This window comes from Camelus ferus, chromosome 30, assembly GCF_009834535.1.
Source record: "Camelus ferus isolate YT-003-E chromosome 30, BCGSAC_Cfer_1.0, whole genome shotgun sequence".
Taxonomy (NCBI): Eukaryota; Metazoa; Chordata; class Mammalia; order Artiodactyla; family Camelidae; genus Camelus; species Camelus ferus.
The window spans coordinates 16988119-17011492 of NC_045725.1; the positions used below are offsets into that span (position 1 = coordinate 16988119).

The 23374-nt window shown below is 39.8% G+C and overlaps 1 long non-coding RNA gene across 1 annotated transcript; it reads left to right on the top strand.

Moving 5' to 3' along the window:
- The first annotated feature begins 4758 nt into the window (after positions 1-4758).
- Positions 4759-22679, top strand: LOC116660630. Its single transcript, XR_004316210.1, has 3 exons — positions 4759-4889; positions 21140-21144; positions 22669-22679. It is a non-coding gene; the product is annotated as an uncharacterized LOC116660630 (long non-coding RNA).
- Positions 22680-23374: the final 695 nt, after the last annotated feature.

The window sequence follows — 23374 nt, forward strand, 5'->3', positions numbered from 1 at the left end:
TCTGGGCCTAAGCAGTGGAGGGCCCAGGCCGTGGCGGTGAGAAGCACAGTGGGGGCAGGGCTGACTTCATGGGCTGAGACCTACACTGGGTTTTATGTTCTTCTGTTGCAGACCTGAAATTCTTAGTAATTTCCGAACAAACCCTACATTTGAATTCTGTACTGAGCCCTGAAAATGATGTAGCCTTTGCCGGGAGAGAGGGGTTTCCCCACATCTCTTTTACCTCATGGAGCCCATCCATAGCCATCTACTGATGGGGTTTCACAAGAACTAAAAAGGGCTCTTTGCTTCAAAGCACCTTCCCACTTACTTTTTTCTTCCCAAGCAAAAGCAGTTAAGGATTAAAATGCAAATTTTCTTAGAAAAGAGAGTGGTGGTTTAAATTCTTGTTAAAATTTTAAGAGCCAAATGCAGCAGTCTTGCTTGGGAGCAGATTTCAGTGGAAGTGGAGAGAGATTGCTCAACTATACCTGGCCTTAAGGTGGGAGCCGTGGCGGGGGAGGGGGCGGGGTTGAAGGGGAGGGGACACAAGTAGCATCAAACCTGGGAAAACCATCCTGGGGGCCAGGGAAGCTGCTTAGATTGAAAACTTCTTCAAATGTCATTGCTATTTTGAGGGCTCCTCTTATATGCAACTGAATTAAATTCACATCTCTTCCATGAACTTCTTTTACTGTGGCTTTGATCATCTTTTCTATGTTGGAAATGACAGAGAACTTGAAGGGTGAAAGTTAGGATTAAATGATCCAACACTCAGGAAATTCCAGTCGAACGCGGAACAGCAGTCATGTCCCGCGGCCAGTGTCCCTTTCCTTTCTCTCTTACAGCACCGAGTTCCAGATGCAAGGGCTCATGTAATTTACCTGGGTAATTTGGGCCAACACCTACAACACTTTGAGGGGCAAGGTGGGATTTAAGTCTGAATTACCAGGACTGGCGCTTTACATGATGATGAGGACATTTCTTTCTTTTCTTTTTTTTTTAATGGAGGTACTGGGGATTGAACCCAGGACCTCGTGCATTCTAAGCACGCCCTCTGCAGCTGAGCTACACCCATCTCCTGGCACTTCTAGTAACTGCTGTGGTCTTAAAGGCACAGCTTCCAGTTACAACTTTGTTCCATCTGAGTGAGAGATTTTCTAGGTTGTTAGTGTTCCTGGAGAGCCTCCCTAAAACTTGCAGAAGCTACAGCTTCGCTCTTAACAGATTCAATTTCTTTACTTTACCTACGTGAACTACATGAATATTGCCCTGGGGGGATCCTATTCTGGGGATCCATCGATGGTATACTGGCTATTTTACTGGGGTTTCTGTGTGTGTGTGTGTGTGGGCACACATGGGTCAACTTTCTCTTACTACTTAGTCACAGTTTTTTATTTGGATAGTCAAAGGAAAAATATAATAAACTTCATTTTTTTTTCACCAGCAAATTTTCTTGCGAGCATGTTCTCCTTTATTTTGTTTACTCTTTATCATCTTCTCTGCTAGGAATAATTTAATGAAAGACATGTAGCTTAAGAAAAAGGGTGCTTCACCCTAATCAGCCTCACTCAGTGTGTGGAGGAAGGCCAGTATATCCCTCCTGTTTAAGGGTTAAAATCTGGCTAATTTCTCAACTAACACCAGACTGGGATTTACAGGTTATGTGAATTTGAAATGAAAACCAAACCCAAACAGAGCAAAACAAATTCTTCCAGTTTTTCAAGGTCTTATTTTTCACTTTAAAAATTACACAGGCCTCCATACTTGTTGTCAGAATATTAGAAGGTAAAAGTTAGCAAAAAAGAAATAGGACAGAGAATCTCTGGTAATTTCTTCCTGTCACTTAACTCTGCTTCATTCTTCATGCTTTATATATATATATTTTTTTTTTTCCTCCAGAATGGGATTATACTATACATTCTGTTTTTATTCCTTCTTTTTAATACTTAGCAGTATGTTGTTAATGTGATTTCTTGTCAATTAGTGTCCAAGTTTTATCACAATCCAATCACTGTGCACAACCTCCCCAGCTGCATCTGATAGCTTACACTTTTAAGAGCCATAGTTTATAGTAGCAGTTTAAGAGAAACTGCTTAGCTCAGCAGATAACTGTCACCTACCTCTTTTATTTTTTTCCAGAGAGTTTTGTCATGGGTCACGGTAGCTTATGAAGAAGCTACTCTGAGACCAAGGGACCTTCCCTGTCCGGTCGTAATTGGCTGAAGGAGAGATTCTGTGCGCAGGAAAGATGCCCTAGAAAGAAATGTGGGCAGAGAGGGATCCTCAGATGGATCTTGCACAGGGGGTAATAACTTTGTCTGTAGTATGTAGGGAATATTTCCCCCCAGGTTTTCCTTAAATTTTTAGTAATGTTTAGCCCCACCCTCTTTCTCCTCTCCTGGGACTCTAATGACACAAATGGTGGATCTTTTAATAATAGAACCACAGGTCCCTGGGTCTCTCTGTTTATTCTTTTCCAGTTGATTTTTCCTGATGTTCGGAGGGGGTAATTTCTATGATTCTGTTTTCATCCTCACTCGTTCTGTCCTTTGTCATCTCCATTCTGCTGCGAAGCCCATCCATGGCCTTCTTTTATTTTGATTATCCTGCATTTCCAAAATTTCCATTTGGTTCCTTTTTGTATCTTCTGCTCCTCAGTTGACCCTTTCTGTTTATGCCTTTGTTTCAAGCACATTGGTAATTGCTCACTGAAGCATTTGTTCGACGGCTGCTTTAAGCTGCTTCTCAGATGATTCGAGTAGCTGCGCCATCTCATGTTGGCACCTGTGTTAGTTTCTTAGGGCTGCTGCAACAAGTTACTGCAAACTTGGTGGCTACAGACAACAGAAACTTACTCTCTCACCACGTTGGAGGTCAGAAGTCTGAAATCAAGTTGTCACGAGGGCTGTGCTCTAGGGGTGGATCTGTGGTTGCCTCCTCCATTACTGGTAACTCCAGGCTCTCCGTGGCTTGTTGCTGCGTAACTCCAGTCTTTGTCTTCCCATGACTTTCTTCTCCTCTGTGTTCATTTGCTCTTTTCTGTCTACTACAGGAACATTTGTCATAGGACGTAGGACCCACCTGCGATATCCAGGGTGATCGCATCTGAAGACTGTTAATTATATCTGCAAAGACCCATTTTCCAAATAAACTAACAACAGTTACCTTAAGTTACCTTATTTGGAAAATAAGGTATTAGAATGTGAAGTATATCTTCTAGGGGGGCCACCATTCACCCTGCTACGTCTGTTTTATTTAAGCCATTTTACTGAGGTCTGATGGGCATAAAAATGTGTATGTATTTAATGTATACGATTTGATGAATTTGGCAATAAGTATACGCCTATGAAACCATCACCACAATCAATGCCATGAACAGATCCACCAAAAATTTCCTTCCACTGTCTTTATTTATTTATTTTATGATAACACACCATAAGAACTAATCTCTTGGCATTTTTTTTCCAGTTTTATTGAAACATAAGTAGCATACCTTACTGTGTAAGTTTAAGGCATACAGCAGAATGGTTTGATTTACATATATTGTGAAATTATGACCACAGTCGGTTCAGCTCTTCATCTGTCTTCTCATATAGCGACAATAAAAAGAAAAGAAAATGGAAAAAACAAAATTTCTCCTTGTGATGAGAACTCTTAGGAATTACTCTTTTAACTTTCCTACATATTGTACAGCAGTGTTAGCAGCAGTCATCACGTTGTACGTTACATCCCTTGTACTTAGAACTGGAAGTTTGTAATTTTTGACCCCGTTCCTCAGTTTCCCCCTCCCTCCACCCTCTGCCTCTAATAACTAATACTGTGATCTCTTTTTCTGTGAGTTCATTTTTTTTCCCTGAGATCATAACAGCATTTATTTTTCTCTGTCTGAGCTATTTCACTTAGCATAATGCCTTCAAAGTCCATCCATGTTATTGCAAATAGTAGTATTTCTTCTTCTTTTTTTTTTCTTTAAATGGCTGAATAATATTGCATGGTGTGTGTGTGTGTGTGTGTGTGTGTGTGTGTGTGTGTGTGTGTATCACATCTTTATCCATTCATTCATCAATGAACGCTTAGGTTGTTTCTATGTCTTAGTTACTATAAATAATGCTGCTATGAACATAGAGGTAACAGATATCATTTTGTTAGTGTTTTGGTTTCCTTTGGATATATTCTCAGAAGTAGAATTCCTGGATCATATGGTAGTTCTGTTTTAAATTTTCTGAGGATCATCCATACTGTGTTTCCAGTAGGGGCTATACCAATTTAAATCTGCACCAACAGCGTACAAGGATACTCTTTTCTCTATACTTTTGTCAATACTTGTTATCATTTGTTTTTGTTTTAAGAATAGTTTTTCTGACAAAAGTAATATCTCATTGTGGTTTTGATTTGCATTTCCCTGATGATTTGTGATGTTGAGCACCTTTTCATATGTCTGTTGGCCATTTGTACATCTTCTTTGGAAAAATGTTTAAGTCCTTTGCTCATTGTTTAGATTTTCTTTTTTTCTATTGAATTGTAGAAGTTCCTTATATATTTTGGGTACTAACCTCTTATCATATATACAGGTTTGCAAATGTTTTCTCTCATTCTGTAGGTTGCCTTTTCACTTGGTCGATTGCTTCCTTTGCTTCAGAAACTTTTAAGTTTGACATAAACTTGCCTATTTTTGCTTTTGTTGCCTGTGGCTTTGGTGTCATATGAGAAATCATTGCCAGGGCCAATGTCAGGAAGCTTTTTCCTTGTTTTCTTCTAGAAGTCTTATACTTTCAGGTCTTATGTTTAAGTCTTTCATCCATTTTGAGTTGATTTTTGTGTATAGTGTAAGATAAGTGTTCAATTTCATTCTGTTGTATGTGAATATCCAGCTTCCCCAGCACCATCTATTGATGAGACTAACCTTCGTTGTGTGTTCTTGGCACCCTAGCCAAAGATCAGTTATCTGTATACGCATGGGTTTATTTCTGGGCCCTCAGTTCTGTTCCATTGGTCTATGTGTCCTTTTATGTCAGTACCATACTATTTGGATTACTGTAGCTTTGTAATATATTTTGAAATCAAGACGTGCAACGCCTCCAGTTTTGTTCTCTTTGCTCAAGATTTCTTTAGCTATTTGGGGTCTTTTGTGGTTCCATATGAATTTTAGGATTTTTTTTTAACTATTTCTGTGAAAAATGACACTGGGATTTTCATAGAGATTGCATTAAATCTGCTGATCACTTTGGGTAGAATGGGCATTTTAACAATATTAGTTTTTCCAGACTATGAACATGGGATGTTTTTCCATTTTTTGCGTCTTAAAATTTTTTTCCATCAGTGTTATATAGTTTTCAGTGTACAAGTCTTTTACCTTCTTGTTAAATTCATCTCTAAGTACTTTATTCTTTTTAATGCTATTTATTGTGAGATTGTTTTTTTCAAATAGTTCATTGTTAGTGTATAGAAGTGCAACTAACTTTTGCATGTTGATTTTGTATTCAGCTACTTTACTGAATTCCTTTATTAGTTTTGCCAGTTGTGTGTGTGTATGTGTGTGTGGTCTCTAGAATTTTCTACATATAAGATCATGTCATGTGCACAGAGATAATTGAACTTCCTTTTCAATTTGGATGCCTTTTATTTCTTTTTCTCTCAAGTGCTCTGGCTAGGACTTCTAGTACTATGCTAAGTAGAAGTAGTGAGAGAGAGCATCTCGGACTTGTTTCAGATTTTAGAGGAAAGCGTTCAGTTTTTTCACCATTGACTCTGATGTTAGCTGTGTGTTTTTCACATATGGCCATATCATGTTGAGGCAAGTTCCTACTATGTACTATACATAATTTTTTGAGAGGATCTTTTTCTTTTTGATTATGAAAAGGTGTTGAATTTTGACACTTTTTTTTCCTGCATCTATTGAAATGATCATGTAATTTTAGCCTTCGTTCTGTTAATCGCATTGACTGATTTTGGAGATGCCTAAACCACTGTCTTGTGTCAGGTGGTGTTCTACCACTTGAGTCCCGGGGAAAAATTCCATTTTACTATGGTGTGCAGTTCCTTTTAATGTGCTGCTGAATTGGTTTGCTCATGTTTTGTTGGGGGTTCTTGTATCAATATTCATTGGATATTGGCCTGTAGTTTTTTGTGATGTCCCTTGTCTGACTTTGGTATCAGGGTGATGCTGGCCCCATAAAATGAGTTTGGAAGTGTTTCTTCTTTATCTATTTTTGGGAAGAGTTTAAGAAGAATTGGCATTAGTTATTTAAATGTTTGATGGAATTCACCTGTGAAGCCATCTGGTCCTAAGTTTTCTTTATTGGAAGGTTTTTGATTACTGATTCAATCTCCTAGTTTGTCCTTGGTCTGTTCAAGCTATTTCTTCTTGATTCATTCACAGTAGGTTGTATGTTTCTAAGAATTTATCCATTTATTCTAGGTTGTCCAATTTGTTGATGTAGAAGTGTTCACATTAGTCTCTTATGATCTTTTTTTATTTTTTACTGCCGTGGCATCAGTTGTAATGTCCCCTCTTCCATCTCTCATTTTATTTATTTGAATCCTCTCTCTTTTTCCTTCATTAGTCTGGGTAAAGGTTTGTCAATTTTGTTTATCTTTTCAAAAACCAACTCTTAGTTTCATTGATTTTTTTCTATTGTCTTTCTATTTAATTTATTTCTGCTCTAATCCTTATCATTTCTTTCCTTCTGCTAACTTGGGGTTTAGTTTGTTCTTTTTCTAGTTCCTTGAAGTGTAAAGTTAGGTTGTTTCACTGAGATCTTTCTTCTTTTTTAATAGTAGGCTTTTATTACTAGAAACTTCCCAGTTAGTACTGCTGTTGCTGAGTCCCATAAGTCTTGGTATGTTGTGTTTTCATTTCTGTTTATCTCAAGGTAGTTTTTAAATTCCCTTTTGATTTCTTTGACCCAATGTTTCTTTCAGAGGCATGCTGTTTAATTTCCATAAGTTGATGAATTTTCCCATTTTCCGTATGTTATTGATTTCTAGTTCTAATCCATTGTGGCTGGAAGAGATACTTGGCATGATTTCAATCTTTTAAATCTTGCTAAGTCTTGTTTTGTAATTTAGTATATAGTCTATCCTGGAGATTGCTCCTTGTGTGCTTGAGAAGAATGTGTCTTCTGGTAGGGTCATGCCATCTGTTGATGGGAGCCCCTCCCCTTCCCTGTGTTCTTAGCTGCTCCCACGCAAGCCAGCCATGCCGATTCCCTCAGTTACATGAGTGAGGTGAGACAGAAGCAGGCCTCTTGAGCAGCACACCAAAAGGTTGGGGAGACAGTGCTCACTTTGTTCTCTCTTTCCCCCGGGGGAGAAATTGTGGGCCAAGGAAGTCTCTCTTGGTGCTGAGCAGTGCTGCCCTGGGGGAAGGATGCTGCAAGCAAAGTGCAACTGATCTTTTTGTTCTTTTCATTGCAGCTGTTCTTGGATTTCGTGCTCTCCTGGGGTGCTGAACCTCCCCACTGTACTCTGGAGTTCTCATAAAGGTATTTTCATCTACACGCGGCTGTTAGATCAGTATTTCTGTGGAAGGGATGAGGCCTGGGGACTTCTATGCCTCCATCTTGCTCTGATTTTCTTTTCTCATTCAAATTGAGATCGGTTTTTGGTACGATGAGTGATTTTCAGTTGAAAGCTGGATATTTGGGGTATTGTGTGATGAGACTCTGGATCTTATTTAAATTCTGTAGCAGGGTACTTTGGATGCTACTGTGGCAGGGAAAGAAGAGCACAGCCTCGTTACTGCCAGGCGTGGGTAGAAGCCCAGGTTCCTCACTGACCTTCATTGACACCTAAAATGAAAGCCTCCTTATTACTGCTGGCTGGGGTGAGCATTCAGGGTCCCCCTCGGATTCCATCCTAGCTGAGATGGGCAGGGGTGCCTTGTTACTTCTCTCTTCATGTCCTCTGATGACACTGTGGTGGGAGAACTCATTACAACTTCCAATTAGGCCATTTCTGACCCCATACAACTTGGGGGGAAGGGGGACCTTGTTTCCATCTGGTGGTGGTCAAAGTCTAGGCTGCCCATTTGGCCTTTGCTGGCAGCTTTTTCTGTGGTGTATGACAAGAGTAGATGTGTTATTGTCTAAAAGTTTGTCTTTCTAGGTGGCCCTTTTCCTGGTTCTTTGGTCAAAGAGAACAGGCTGTAGTTCTGACTTTTTTGTCTGCACTTATTGGCCTTTCTGGGTTGCAGGCTTCTCCGTCACCACCCAGTCTGGAATTCATAAAGCAAAAAGAAAACCTGGGGAACTCACCTTAGAGGTCTTGAGGTTCCTAGCTAGCCTGCTTGCTTCTCTCCATCTCTCAGAGTGTCCCTCTGTCTGTTTTATATATAATGCCCAGAGCTTTTAGATGCACTCAGTGGGGGGAATAGTGAAAGTAGATCTACTCAATTTTTTCAGAGGTAGAGTTCTTTTTACTGGTGTTAATATGACATCAAGAGTGTTTACTTTGTTGGAGTCAAATCTTTTTTTTTTTTTTTTTGCTTTTGATGTCATGCATCCCTCCAATATTTGATAAATATAGTCTGTTGTATAATTCCTTTACATTTAAATCTTTAAGCAAGTGTTTATCAAAGGATGGCTTATAGACCTCAGTTTCTGGGGCCCCACTAAGAACTGCTGAATCAGAATCTCTGGGAGTCTCTCGTTTTGCCAACCTCCCCAGGTGATTAAAGATATGCCAAAATTTGAGATCTATAGCTTTATCCATTCAAAAAATTTTTATGTAAGTTGTAAGGCAGGAATCTCACATATTTTTTCCCCCTAGGTGCTTAGCCAATTGTCTTAAAATCATTTATTAAATTGTCCTCTTTTCACTGATTTAAAATGCCACCATGATAAAATATTAAATTTACCTATAAATACAAATATAAATATAAATATTTGGGTCTCTTTCCAGATGTCCCATTCTGCCTCATTGATCTGTCTGACCATTCTGGCGCCAGTAACTGACTTTTTTTAAATTGCTGTAACTCTAGTCTCATGTAGGCTTCTGAAGGTTGCCCTGCACCAGTCTCTAAAAGCCTCGTAAGAAACCATTTGCCGGGAGAGAATTAGATGACTCATATGTGAAAATACTTTGTAAATTGCGAAGATCTCTGGCCTCTCAACCCACCCCTGACACCAGCACTTCCTAAAACACTGATCTCATCCTGTCCCTTCCTGACTCCAAAACCTTACTCATAAGATGGAACTCATTAATCCTGACACCCAGAGCCCTTCCTGCTGCAGCCTACTCTCCATCTACCGTTACAAAATCACCTCCCACTTGCCTACAGTTAAATCCTTTTCTCTAACCAGGTTTACTTACTATCTGTTTCCCAGAATTGTCAGGCATCTTTTGGGGGGGGGGGTATTTTATTGTTCTCCCCACCTTGAAATGTGCCCTTCAAGAACAAACTTCATCCAGAAAGCTTTTGGTCTGAATTTTCCAGCTTACCTGACCTCTCTCTGCCCTCACAGCACTCACTTTACACTTAACATATATTGACCTGTGACAGCTCTCGTCTGGTGAAATTACTTTGTTATTTATGTTTTCTGGAGTGTATATATCATCTCCCGCAATGACACTCTCATAGCCTTACTTACAGAGGCTTTGCCTGCCTTTGTGTATGTCCCTGTGTTTCCCTAGCAAAGTGTGATGCACACAGTAGACATCACTCTGTCAATATTTACCACCCAGGTAATACTAGATCTCTATGAAAGTCCATGATTGATTTGTGTAGTTCAAACCTAGGCAGAGGACTGAGCTCCTTGTTTCAGTTGTTTTCAAGTAAATGTTCAATTCAGAGCAAAGTCACAGGCAGACGCTAGGTTCTCAGACATCACTGCTTCATACCAGTGAGCAAGACGATGACCTCACGGGACATGATGATCCTGTGCAGAGATGTAGAAACCCATGAAAATCTTCATTAGATCCTTGCAAGTCTCTGTGCAGCTCAGAACGATCTCTAGTGGACAGAAAAATGGATGTTTTAGAGATGCTATCATTGTCTGCCCTGCCCGTAACCCTGTAGGGGGAATTTACCTATGTAAAGCCCTTGATGCCTGAGTAGCTATTAAAACAAGTTTTTTTTTTTGTTTTTTTTTAATCACTTGATCCAATTCCTCTGTGGTCCCAGCTGATTAGACCGATCAAAGGGTGCACAGTGATGCGCTGGGCCAATCTGGTTCTTGCTCTGATGAACTGGAGCCAAGAAACAGAGAATAGTTGCCGGCTGGTTGTTGGTGCTGCAGCTGAAGGATCTTGCAAGCAAAGTGAGGGCCGGCGGGGGCTGTGATGGTAAAGAGAAGCTGAAATATGGAGAATGGGGAGAGAAAAGAGAGGGAGGCAGAAAAAGTGAGAATGATGCTTTCGGCAGAAGGATGGTGAGAATATCCAACCCTGGAACTACACTGATGCTGGAAATATTCTCTACCTGAGCTGTCTTGAGCACATCTCCTTCCCCCCCTCTACTCCTATCCTGGAATCCTCATGAGATCGTTTGAGCCTAATAATAAACCCCACTTTACATACTTTTCTTATAACTAAGCTTGAGGGAGAGGGGAGGCTCTGCTTCTTTAACCAAATTAACCTGGATGGAATAGGTGACAGTGAAGTGAGTGGCTCCCAGCTGCTTTTCTGATTGGAGAAAATACAGTATATTTACACTGAAGCAGGAGTCCTGTAAGTCAGAACAGTTGCATGAACTTAAAAAAAAAAATTGCTCCCAACAAAGCTTTAAGCCTTCAAGACTTTTTAATTATGAAAAATCTCAAACAGACAGCAAAGCAAAAGAATAGAGTAAACATTAGCAATCTACCATGCAGATTCAGCAGTTGTTAACATTTTTTCCCCATATTTGTTTCATCTCTCTTTTTTTGGTTGCTAAAACATTTTAAGGTAAATTATGCGATACAACATTGCAAACTGACTACACTTCAATTAAAAAAAAAAAAAACAACAACAAAAATTACGGATAACGCATCACCGTGAAACTTCATCATCCATCCCCAAAAGAGGATGTGTTCCTGGACACCCACAATGCCATTATCACATATAACCAAATCGATGCTGTTTTCTTAATATCACTAATAACCTGCCCACACTGAAATATTCCCAATTGTCCATATGATGTCTTTTATGGATATTTTCGAGCCACTGAACAAACAAAGATGACACTGCATTGGATTGTTATGCCCTTTAGGTCTCTCAATCCAGAACAGTTCCTTCCTCTTTTTTTTTTTTTTTAAATGAAGAAATTAGGCCAGATATTTTGTAGAATGTCCTACATTCTAGATTTGTCTGATGGTTTCCTCTTAGTATTGTTTACCTAGTTTCTCTCTTCCTTGTAATTCCTTTAGAAAGCAAATTAAGTTTAAAGGCTGGGTTGGATTCGAGGTAGACCTTTTTGGTGACAGCAGCTCAGAGGTGATGAAGTACTTTGCGTTTCATCCCATCGAGAGGCGCAAGATATCTGCCCAGCTGCCCCACTGTTAGTGATGCCACATTGGCTACTGCGTTAGAGATGGTGACAGCCAGCTCTCTGCATCGTAGAGGAAGACACTCCCCTTTGTGGCTAGCACGTAGGCTGTGGGTGATACCATTCAGCTTCCGTTAACCTCTCCCCTAATAATCTTGGTATTCATTGTTGATCCTTTCCTGAAACTTGCTCCCCTCCTGATACTTTCTGGCAACAGATCAGGTTACAAGGGGAGCTGAGCAGAGGAGACACAAAGTCGCCTTTCCTGGAGGTCATTATCCGTGTTACTGTTAATATGGATGGACTTCTTGTTACCTACTGCAGCCTAGTAAACCGTGCCAAAGCATAGTGACTTAAAACAACAACAGTTATATTATGAACTCTTACGGTCTCTGTGGGCCAGGGACTTGGGAAGTGCATAGCTGGAGGCTTCTAACTTGGGGTATCTCAGGTGGTTGTCCTCAGGCAAGGCTAGAGCTGGAAAAGCAGGAATTTGCAATATCTGGGGACTAGCTGGGTTTCTTCACTGCAGGGTGATAGGACTTCTTTACATGGTGGCTCAGAATTCCAGAGTGGTTCCAGCAAATGGAGTGGAAGTGGCATCATCTTAGGTAGCTTAGCCTTGAAGGTCACATGGCTCCACTAACATACTAGTAGACCAGTCATTAAAGCTGGCCCCCGATCAAGGGGAAAGGACACAGATCCCTCTTCTCCATGGCAAGAGTGTCAAAAAACTTGCAGACATATTTTCAAACCACCACATTATTTTTATGAAGTACACATAACTCACTAATTTACTATTTTTTGTCTTCTTTTTGAAAAAGACACCTGCATTTGCTGATTTTTTTCTTTTTTGGGGAAAAGAAGTTCTGAGTAATTGATCAGTGAAACAAATGGAACAGTGAAAAATAAGATGAAAACAAAAAACAATAAAAGGATGAAAGATGTGCCAGGCACCTGGATTGATTCTAGTTCCTTCCATCCAGTACCATATTCACTTTCTGGCAGTTATGATAAAATAAAGAAGGGCTTTGATGTTTACAGTTCAGTAAAGGGACGTTTACAAGTTTATCTAAAGAGTCACTTTTCCCCCTTGACATCGAATTTCAGGAGGACTTTATAGAATGTGTCCCTTCATCAGAGCCACTGAGAAACAGAATAGTCAATGCCTGGCTTTTGTTGCTCGAAAGAGAGAGAGATGTTTAAATGGACACTTGTGATATCCTCTCTTTATGAAAACAAGAGAGAGAAATACTAACACTAGCTTTTAACTCGTTTCCACAGGGAACACAGATACCGTGTGGGTATGTTGCCTTCTGCAGATCTAATAGGGAACCCACAGCAATGATTTTTTAAACTCTGGCTGCTGTACATTAGAATCGTGGAGGTGGGGGACACCTTTTCAAAGCCCTGATGCTTGGGCTATTCCTCAGAACAACTGAATACATTCTCTGGAGTTGGGCCCCAATCAGAATATTTTTAAAGTTCCCCACGTGATTCCAACATGCAGTCGGCACATAGAACCATTGCTTTAGAGCTGGGCTTGGCCAACTTTTCCTGAAAACGGCTACATAATAAGTATTTCTGGTTCTTTGGGCCACACTGTTCCTGTTGCAACTGTGTGACTTTGCCTTTGTAGCAGGAAAGCAGCCACAGACAGTATGAATGAAAGGGCGTGGCGTGGCTGTGTTTCGATGAAACTTAATTTACAAAAACAAAAGGCGGCTGGATTTGGGCATGGACCCTAGTCTGCAACCTCTAACTGAGAGGATTGGTTAGTTTGCAGTTCTCATCAACAGCACCGTCCTCGTATGTGGCAGGCTAGATGTGCAAATGTGAAAGGTGGGGCTGCTTCTACGACTGCTGCGGCTGGCACTGGGGCAATTTAAGGGGTAGTTTGAGCTATTCTTTAGTGTCTCTTTTTAAAAAGGAAAGGGCTTCATTCACAAACTTGTGTATTTGTTTCCCTGGGCATCCCCGCCTTCCAGCTTTCCTCCCACACAATTCTTTTGATCTCAGGACACAGATCTTTGGCGCTAAGGTGACCCTAGAGATTGTTCCCCTCCCCATTCCTCCAGGAGGGTTGAGATGGCTGAAGTTGCTGGAACTGTGACCAGGAGGGCAGGACCAGTCTCTGGTCTAGAGACTTATCCCATTATCTCCCCACCTCCCCATTTGCATCTGACTCCCACTTTGCAGCTTCCTTGAACACCAGTGTGCCCACTGAATCCTGCCCCTCTGCCTCTTTAGAGCACTTAACGGCCACGAATCCTGGACCTTGGCATGGCCTTGATTTGTTTTCTAAGCATTGTAAATTATTTTAGGTCAGGGCAATGCATTGTTCTGTGTTTTCCAGCCCTGCCTTTTTGTTTTTCTTTTAAAAATCGTGTTTTAGTTTTATTAGGTGAAACCGATACAGTTTGACTACACAAATACAATATGTTGCATGTAAATACGTATATACAATATACTGCACATATTTTTAAAAATTTACATATATATACTGTTCATTGTTTCTAAGAACAGTTTAGAGCTTCAGCGTTTTAAACTTATAGTTTTCAAAGCCAACCACAAAATAAGAATCAACAGAATGCAGTAATCTAATCATAAAGGACAGTCATATGTGCTTACACATATTCAAGAAATCAATCATCTAAGTTATTAAAAATAAAAACAAAACCACCCCTGCCTTTTAATACTGTCACCTCCCACTTCTCACTGCCAGTAACAGTTACTTCACACCCAAGTCCAGCAGCTTCCTCTTCCTTCTTAAGCCCCGTTAACTTCTCTGTGTGTCAAGGCTGAACAGTCTTCCCGGCCCTAAACCTTATCTCAAACCGCTTCCACGGGGCTCAGAAGGCCCTATCCTCTCCTGGCCGTTTTTATAGGCCTCTCTCTGGTCTTTTAGCATCTTTTAAAAGACAGTCCCCACTGTGTTAATGTCAGTGCTGGCTTAATCCTGGGCTGGTTTCCATTTGTGTAATCTTTTGCATAATCTCATCTAGTCTCATGATTTTGGATTTGAAAAATACAGTATTACACAGTTGCCTTCTCTCTGCCTGGTATCACTGCAGTTGCCCTCTAGCTAAAATAGTCAATTTAAAATTCTTGTCATATGTCAAAGCACTGAGCGAGGAATGACTTACTCATATTTTGACTGCATTTACTAAATTATTATGTTCTGGATTTTTTATCCTTCTTTGCCTTTATACTACTTTCCTTTTAATTATTTCATGTGGATAAATTTCCCGTTGTATGAGGTATAAGAATTATGGAATGGAAAAGTATGCAAATTTGGGGGATCTTGATTTCTTTTTTTTTTTTTTGGATCTGATTTCTTTTGGTCTTAATTACTGACTGTATTCAGTGTCTAGATAATTTGATCCTGAGATAATTCTTGTGAAGTAAATACTGCATAAATTCCTATAGCAAAAAGGCTAATTGAAAACAATCAAATATCATTTCTCACTGGTTAAACCAGTCTGAAGAATTAAAATAATTATTTTCTGTCTTGATAGGATTTTGGTAAAACTCATAACAGCGTAAATCAAAAATCCCTCTTTTAGAAAGCCACTTGGCAACATCAGAGGGGTGTTCTTACAATAAAAACTCAAGGTGTATCATCCTGTGTTTGAATGTACTTACAATGTTCAGGAAAGGAAAACAAAGCTGTTTGGATGCAAAGATGGGGGGATGGGTGTGGGATGTTGTAACCCTGGGCTAATTCAAATGTGATGTTTAGATTTTCTGTGGGTTTAGGAGCAGGGCTTTGTGGACCTTAGGAGAAGAGTTAGGGCCTTTTAATTTAACTCTGAGGTTTTGGTTTTTTTTTTAATTAGATGAGATGTTTTTGATTGGACTAATGGCTTTCTTTACCAATGTTCTCATCATTCCATCTTCCCACCAGAATGTTCCAGTGGAAAATAATAGGAAGGAAAAGACAAAGCTGTGTGACTAGCAGGGGTGAGGGCTCTTCCGTTCTCTCTGTGCTCAGGGTGGCTGGACACTGGTCTGGCTAGCAAAGTTTTCTTCTGAGAGGAGGAGGAAAACAAAAGGCAGACCACGGTGCAAACATGGCCAGCCTGGTGAGTCACCTTCAAGGCCTGCCCACTGCCCAGCTGTGCTAAGGGTTTCAAACTGTTACATAAACCCCCCCTGACTCAAGACAAAATCATATCTGGACTCTTACCACATGTTTTTCCAGATTTGATCCTTCCCCGCATTGACAACCTGAGGATTTGAGTGTTCCAACAATTAGCTACCTGTATTTTATATGGAAACAAGCAAGGACTCAGAGGCTTGGCTCAGCCATTCTGTGAGTTGATTGTGCTGAGTTGATTGAATTTTGTGAGTTGACTGAATTTTGGACACCTTAGAAGAAGCAGGTTAAACTCTGTTCACCTTGTGGCAGAGTTGGGGAAATAGAGACTTGTTCCAGACCTTGTTGTTTCTTGAGTTCTCTGGTAACAGTCCACTAACCTCCTCAGTGGTGCTAGGCAGATAAATCGGAGGGGGAATTTAATAACTTGTTTGCAATTGAAATATTTTCTGGTTAGGAAAAAAAAAAGACAGTGATGGGGTGCTGAAGAGTCTGGGAGCAGAGTCCTACCTCTGATTTTCTTGTCCCTGAAAGAGAAGATAAAATCACTAGTAGATGAGGCTGAAGTGAAGATTCCTCTGAGTTGCCAGCAAAGCTTTGTTTCAGCTATCATTACTGTGAAACTCAAAATCCCCAAACATAAAATAATGATACATGATTTATACATTCTGTGGGTTGAGGATTGGGTTGAGTGGTTCTTCTGCTCTGCAGGGTGTTGACTGGGTCACTCTATGGAGCTGCATTCAGGTGGGAGCTTGGATGGGAGGTGAGCATCCAAGATGGCTTCCCATCCTCTGGGACTTTTCTCACGTGGCTTCTAATGTCTCAGTAGTCTAGTCTGGACTTCCTTTTGACATCACAGCTGGCTCTAAGAGTGTCAAAGTGAATGGTGCCAGGCCTATTTAGGCCTATTCCTGGAACTAGCACAGCACCGGCACTCCTTCCGTTGGCCAAAACAAGTCTCAAGACGAACCCAGATTCAAAAGGACGGGATACAGTATCCATCTCTCAATGCGTGGAGAGACAACTTGTCTCCTGGAGAATCCCAAGAATCGATAGGATTGTAATTTAATTCAGAGAAACCAACTTAACCTTATTATGCAAATAATATTAATCACTGAATAATTAATATTTGTGTTATTATTTTAACAAAGGAAATGAGAAATATAAAAGAATTTTATAAACAGCACAATACTATAAGAAATTGGGTTCTAGCTTCATGGAAAGCCAAAATTGAGGGTTCCAGGAAGTGTAAATCTTAGGCGTCCTTATTTAACTATGAGGGAACCAAGTCTCTGTAAATACCTAACTTGTTTAAGTTCATTGATTTAAAATTTTAAGTCATTAAGTCTTTGTTTACCACTCTGACAGAGCATGGACTAGAAATACCTCTTGACTTCCAGTTCTGTGCCTTCCCTTCTCTGGACCTCCTGGTCATATGGATAAATGCCTGCAGAAATTTATGCCTGCAGAGATTTTCAACCAGTTGGCTTTCTTTGCCATAATTCAGACTTTCTTGTCTTTGGCACTCCTGATATTTTGGGTTGGGTAATTCTTTGTCCTGGGGGGCTGTCTTGTGTGTTGTAGAATGTTTTACAGCTTCTTGGCTTCTACCCACTAGATGCCTGTTGCACCCTCAATCCTCACCCAGTTGTGACAACCAAAATGTCTCCAGACACTGCCACAGGTTCCAACTGAGACTCAGTACCATAATCTGAGCTACTTAAATTTACTGGGTTGCAACTTCCTGAACTGTCTACATAGTGCTTAAGAAAGAACTGCTTTCATCAACAAATGAATGGATAAAGAAGATGTGGTATATAAATATGTACACACACACACACACTCACTCTATGGAATATTACTCAGCCATAAAAAAGAGTGAAATAATGCCATTTGCAGCAACATGGATGGACCTAGAGATTATCATATTAAGTGAAGTAAGTCAGACACAGACAAATATATGATATCACTTACATAGAGAATCTAAAATATAACACAAATGAACTTATTTTATAAAATAGAAAAAGACTCACAGACATAGAAAATGAACTATGGTTACCAAAGGGGAAAGGGGCAGGGGGGAGGGATAAATTAGGAGTCTAGGATTAACATATGCACACTACTATATATAAAAATAGATAAACAACAAGGACTCACTGTAGGGCACAGGGAACTATATTCAATATTTTGTAATAACCTAAAATGGAAAAGAATCTGAAAAGAATATGTATATGTATATGTATAATTGAATCACTTTGCTGTACACCTGAAACTAACACAACATTGTAAATCAACTGTACTTCAATTAAAAAAAAAGAAAGAACTGCTTTCAAACAAAAAACTAGGGCATTGGGCTGATAGAAGACCCTTCCCCCAATTTGTATATTCATATTTATAAAACATGTTTTAAGTTACAATTTAAATGTATAAAATTAATACTGCATTTCATTACATACATTATACACATGACTTTTCACAAAAAGAATGCTTTAAAATCTAGTGGTTTTGGAAAGTCTAGGAGGTATAGTTTATAGGACTTTTCTTGTATACCTATAACATGACAAACTCATTTTTGTGGGCAAGTGTTAGTTGTTACCTTTTCACTTAACTTCATGTCGGGTGGACCCAGCTGGAGAGGTAATGTTAAGTAACAGTGTGTTCATAGACCACAAAGAGAAGCAGAGATTTGGCAACGTGTCTAGTCGATTTGAAACAACTAGACCAGAAAACATTCAATTTAAAAACACTTCCTGATTCAAGTATTATTCAGACTGACTTTCTACACTAATCAAATTGTTTAAAGTATTCATTTCACTTGGTAGTGTGTCAAAACAGCAGAGTGTCTGATAAATTATTCTTTTCTAGTTGCTTATGACTCTAAGCATATGTATTGCAAAACAGAATTTGATCTGACAGTTTCCATTTCTCTTTCCCATGTGAATGATAATGTTGATGTAACTATAGAAGCCATACCAGCAATGATATTAAATAATCTCAAGGTTTCTTGCTTAGAAAATCTAAGGTATTACCAGCAAATACCTGTGGAAGGCAAGGCGGAGTGAACTAAATGCTTGGTACAAGTCTTGATTGCTCAGTAGTGGTTAAAAGCCAGTCAAATTACATTTACTTCTCCTTAGATATCATAAATGGAAAAAAAAAATCTGTGAATTAATCTTCTCGTTTTCCCCATAGTATATAAACATGTGCTTAAATCTGTTCCTTCATTTGCATTTTTGAGATTTCCCACGTATACAAATACCTACAGCATCCCAATGTGCTGTTCTGCTCATTTCGAAAAGGTGCCTGATGGTTTCTCTGCTGGCATTTTGTATAACTACTAGCTAAAGAAGCTAAATGACTGTCAAGTCTGTGCCAGTTAATATTTCTGCCCAGTTCCTAATAAAATACACCTGAAATCTCAACCAGAAGATGTTACCAATCGTCGGACATGCACTTGACTGTGATAATGAAATGCTGCCTGCCTCCATTCATCCCTAAATGATGAAGTTGAGATCCATGTGGAATAATTTTGCCAGTCTGGTTGCCCCCGACGTTTCTATTGCATACGAATTAAAATTTGTTTTGCCCAAGAAACAGACTCACAGACATAGAAAACAAACTTACGATTACCGGGGGGAAAAAGGGGTAGAAAGGAATAAATTGGGAGTTTGAGATTTGCAGATACTAACTACTAGATATAAAATAAAGAGCAAGTTTCTGCTGTATTGCACACAGAGCTATATTCAATATCTTGTAGTAACCTATAATGAAAAAGAATATGAAAAGGAATATATGTGTGTGTGTATGTGTATGACAGAAACATTATGTTGGACACTGGAAATTGACACAATATTACAAACTGACCATAATCCAATAAAAAGAAAAAAAAATTTGTTTTGCCCAGTGATGTGAAATAGACTTGATATGGTTCAGGTGAATTTGGTGACATAATACACTTAAGTGTTTATTATCTTAATAACTTGCTTTGCCTACAGTTTCCTCCTATCCCCTTCCGTCCTGCCCTCATCATGAAATTTCACTTTGAGCATCCGTCCTGATCTTCCTCTCTGCCTCACATCTGTATTTGAATTACACTTAATTATATCCTCAAAGAGCTCAATTTTCTCCACAGCAGAATTCTCCTACGGAGTTCCGTAGTTACATAAGAATCTGGCCCATTAATTTCTCTGTTGATTTTTAATTTCTCCTGAGTATCAGATCTTTGGCAAAAGTATAAAACTTCACTGAGACATTAAGACAGAAGGACAAAGAAAGCATTTTAGATCAGAAATCATTTATATAAAGAGACAAATCACTGTAAGCAGTGAGGACATTTGGTCCTTTAAACTAGAATGTTATTAGCCTCGCTCCACATAAGAGTCTATGTCCAGGCTCCAAATAGAATTTAATAAGATCTGCTGCACCTTCTGAGTCACTTCCTGTTAGACTTTTCTAGAATGTAGATGAGTCTGGTGTAGGGTCTCCCGACCTTTCTTTCCCTGAGGACTTTCTTCACTTCAGGGTTGAAAAGTAAGAGGTTTTGGAGAAATGAATTGCTGGATCCAATCCTGACTGGCTGCATATAAGGATGGAAAAGGCTTCCTTTGAGAAGCCTGCAGCGGTCTTCCCCCCACCTCCACCTTCAGGCTCATAGATCCTCCGAACATTTTAGCTCCAGATGGCCAACAAAAGCCTGGCACTGTGAAGTAAGCAAATCCAGCTGAATGTCTTATCCCAGGGATAAGACACAGGATATTATTACACAGGATAGGTATAAAATAAATATTAAATAATCAATCCAGCATTTAACCTTGAATTGCTCTTGAAAGCTCTGTGTGTGTGTTGCCTTTACTGCTGTTTTATTCTTTTCATAATGTGACTTAAGAGCAGGCAGTATTTGAGGCATAGCCTCACAGACACCTGCATCCTAGTGATCACCTGCTTCCTGGTGGTCCCTGGCACCCACAGGGCCCTGTTGTCAGTTTCACATGTTCTGGGGTGTATTACATCACCAGGACACCAGGACCCATGGGACCTGGGGAAATTGAGTGGGAGGGTCCTGTGGGACAGTATTCAATCTGTTGAAGAATTCTCCCTTCTAAAGTATGCGTTTTCAACAGAAGTGAGACTATCCTTGAAGGGGTGAAAAATTGGTTCTTGGGGGATGAAAACATCCTTAGATGTTATAGTAATTTGTGGCCCTCCAAAGTTCCATCCAAAGTGACAAAATCATAGCCCTTATTGTTTAATATCTCAATAGGGAGAAATATAAAGTTAAAATTTATTCATTAATTTAAATTAATTTAAAATCAAATTTATTTTTTCTCCTTAGGGAAATATATAGGAAAAAAGGCTGAGAAACACTGTTCTAGTACACACACCTTCTCTGTGGCTTTGGAAACTGCCCATGATAAGCAAATGTATATTATTTTGTTATCTCCTTCAGTTAAAACCAACACTTTAAAAATATTTCTCACTGTGGCTCTTCTTAAGATGAACTCCTGGAAAAAGAATTGAAAATGACCTTCCAGAGATGCTGGGGACAGACAACCAAATCCTGGACCAGCCCCAAATCTCCCGACACCGTCTAGCCCCAGTTCCCCATCACCTCCCCCAAATCTTTCATCTCACCCATGTGGCAACTTTCCCCAAGTAGCTAGTAAGGGCCAGGCCTTCTGAAGGCCATAATTTGGGCCAACTGTAAATTTCTTAGGTTTTTTTTTTTCCTCCTTTGAAAACGTTCATATGATTCCTTCCAGGCAAGATGGTTTCTGGAAACAACTGCCTTTCTCCCTGGCATGGCCAGCATGGAGTTACCTGCCCTGGACCTTGGAAAAAATGTGCATATAATTCTAGTAGCCCCTGGGGGCCCATCATGACCTTCGTTTCTGTACTTATTCCCTGCCAGGACAGCCACGCCCAGTGATGTCTAAGTCTAGATTCATCTGGACAAACACATTTGAGTCCCTCAGCAAGAAGAGGAGGCCCTTGGCTGTTATCTTTTCTTTACAAACAACAATAAAGATTTTGGCTGAGCTAGATCTCATGGCTTACCCAGGATCACACAGCTAATGAATGGTAAGGTCAAGGCAGCTCCATACCCAACAATGCACACGCTGGACTGTCTGTTCTTCAAGGAAGAGAACTGAGCTTTTTGCTCATCATTGTGCCTGCAGGGCCTCCTGTGGGGCCTGGCATGTAGCAGGAACTCAATCAACATTTGTTACGTGAATGCCTGTCTCTGAGTCTGGGGCCATCAGATCATCAGCACAAAGCAGGAAGTCTTCTAAGACCTTAGGCCGTCTGCCTGCCCCATGGCTGGTTTTATACTGTGGTAGTTCTCCCTCATTTTAAAAGGTGTGGCACAAAATCAGGGGCGATTTCAAGAACAAAACTTACTCAAACTTGGGAGAAATTTGCCTTGGAGTTTAAGGGGGGCTTCATGTCTTTGAAGTTATATCACGTTTCTCATTCATCCTGAACGTTGTCATTCTGGAGTCTTGTTGAGATTATTTGATGTTAGTGTTAAAAGGCAAGATTTTCTTGTTATTTAAGTGTCTTGTATCAGGAGGCCCACACTGTATACAGTTCTCTTTTCAGTAAAGTTTACATGCAACACAAATGCATTGAATGAGAATATGCGTATATTCTAGAAGATAGAAAATACCCCAAAATACTAGGTTCATTTGTCTTGAAATCAGTCATTTATTACAAGGGAAGAGGAAGTTATAATGAATTGTCACAGATTCAGTACACAAACCTAAACCAATTTTCTTCTGCATTCGTTTTTGATAGGAAAACATGTTCTAGTTAATCCAGTGGGTGTGGGGTGAATACACTTCTCATTGAGGAAAAACCAGGCTTTCCCAGTCATTTAGGGGCCAACAGCCTTTATTATGTTCTAGTGCTGTTAGGCAATGGGAAAAATAAAGATGGACTGAGAAAACATATCTTTGTCACTGAGGAGATTACGCTAGAATATGGTAGGTAAAACATAATAATTCTATTATGGGGTTCATGAATCTCCGGAACCAAGCTTAGAAAGTGTGGGAGACAGTAGACTTGTTCTCATTCTGGTGTCTGTTGAGATTGTTCCCCATTCCCCTGAAATCAGGCACAGCTGTGTATTTTAATTTGAATTTTCATAAAAGTGGATTCTGAGACAACAGAGCCTTGGGTCCAGTGTAGGTACTTGGGACGTGATCTCAGGAAACAAAAGTGAGAAAGTGCAGAAGTGAGATGGGAATGGGAGAATCACCACGTGACTGGTTAGGAGCCCGCAGAGAAACCACGGGGACTGTGCCCCATCGTCATGCAGTCTGAAGAAAGGGATCCTGGGACATTTGTCACCAACTCCCATCCTCCAGTGGTTGAAGGTTGCCCCTGCAACTGTGTAGCAGAGACAAACACTGTTTCACAGCACAGAGAAGATCTGAGAGGCAAACGTTCCTAGATCATTGAGAATGAGTACAAGCCGAGATTGTACAGAAGCTAAAAATGACAGTATAAACGTATAGCTCAGAAAAAGCTAAAAACTGAAGAGAGTTTTCAAAGAAACAGTGTGCCTAAGTTTTTATAGATTGAAAACAACAAAAGTGAGCAGATATCCACTGGACTTGACTCACGTGAAGTCTGCAAACAAGCATTATGAATTTTTTATTTAATGAGGATTTACTTATTAATCAAAACAATGAAAGCAAATGAGTCAGAAAATTGCTCTAATTAAATTCATAACTTGAACAGATCAGAAAATCCTTGCAACTCCACATTCTTCTTGAGTGAAGATTTAATTATGATCATGAAATGTCACTTGCACACAGAAAGGC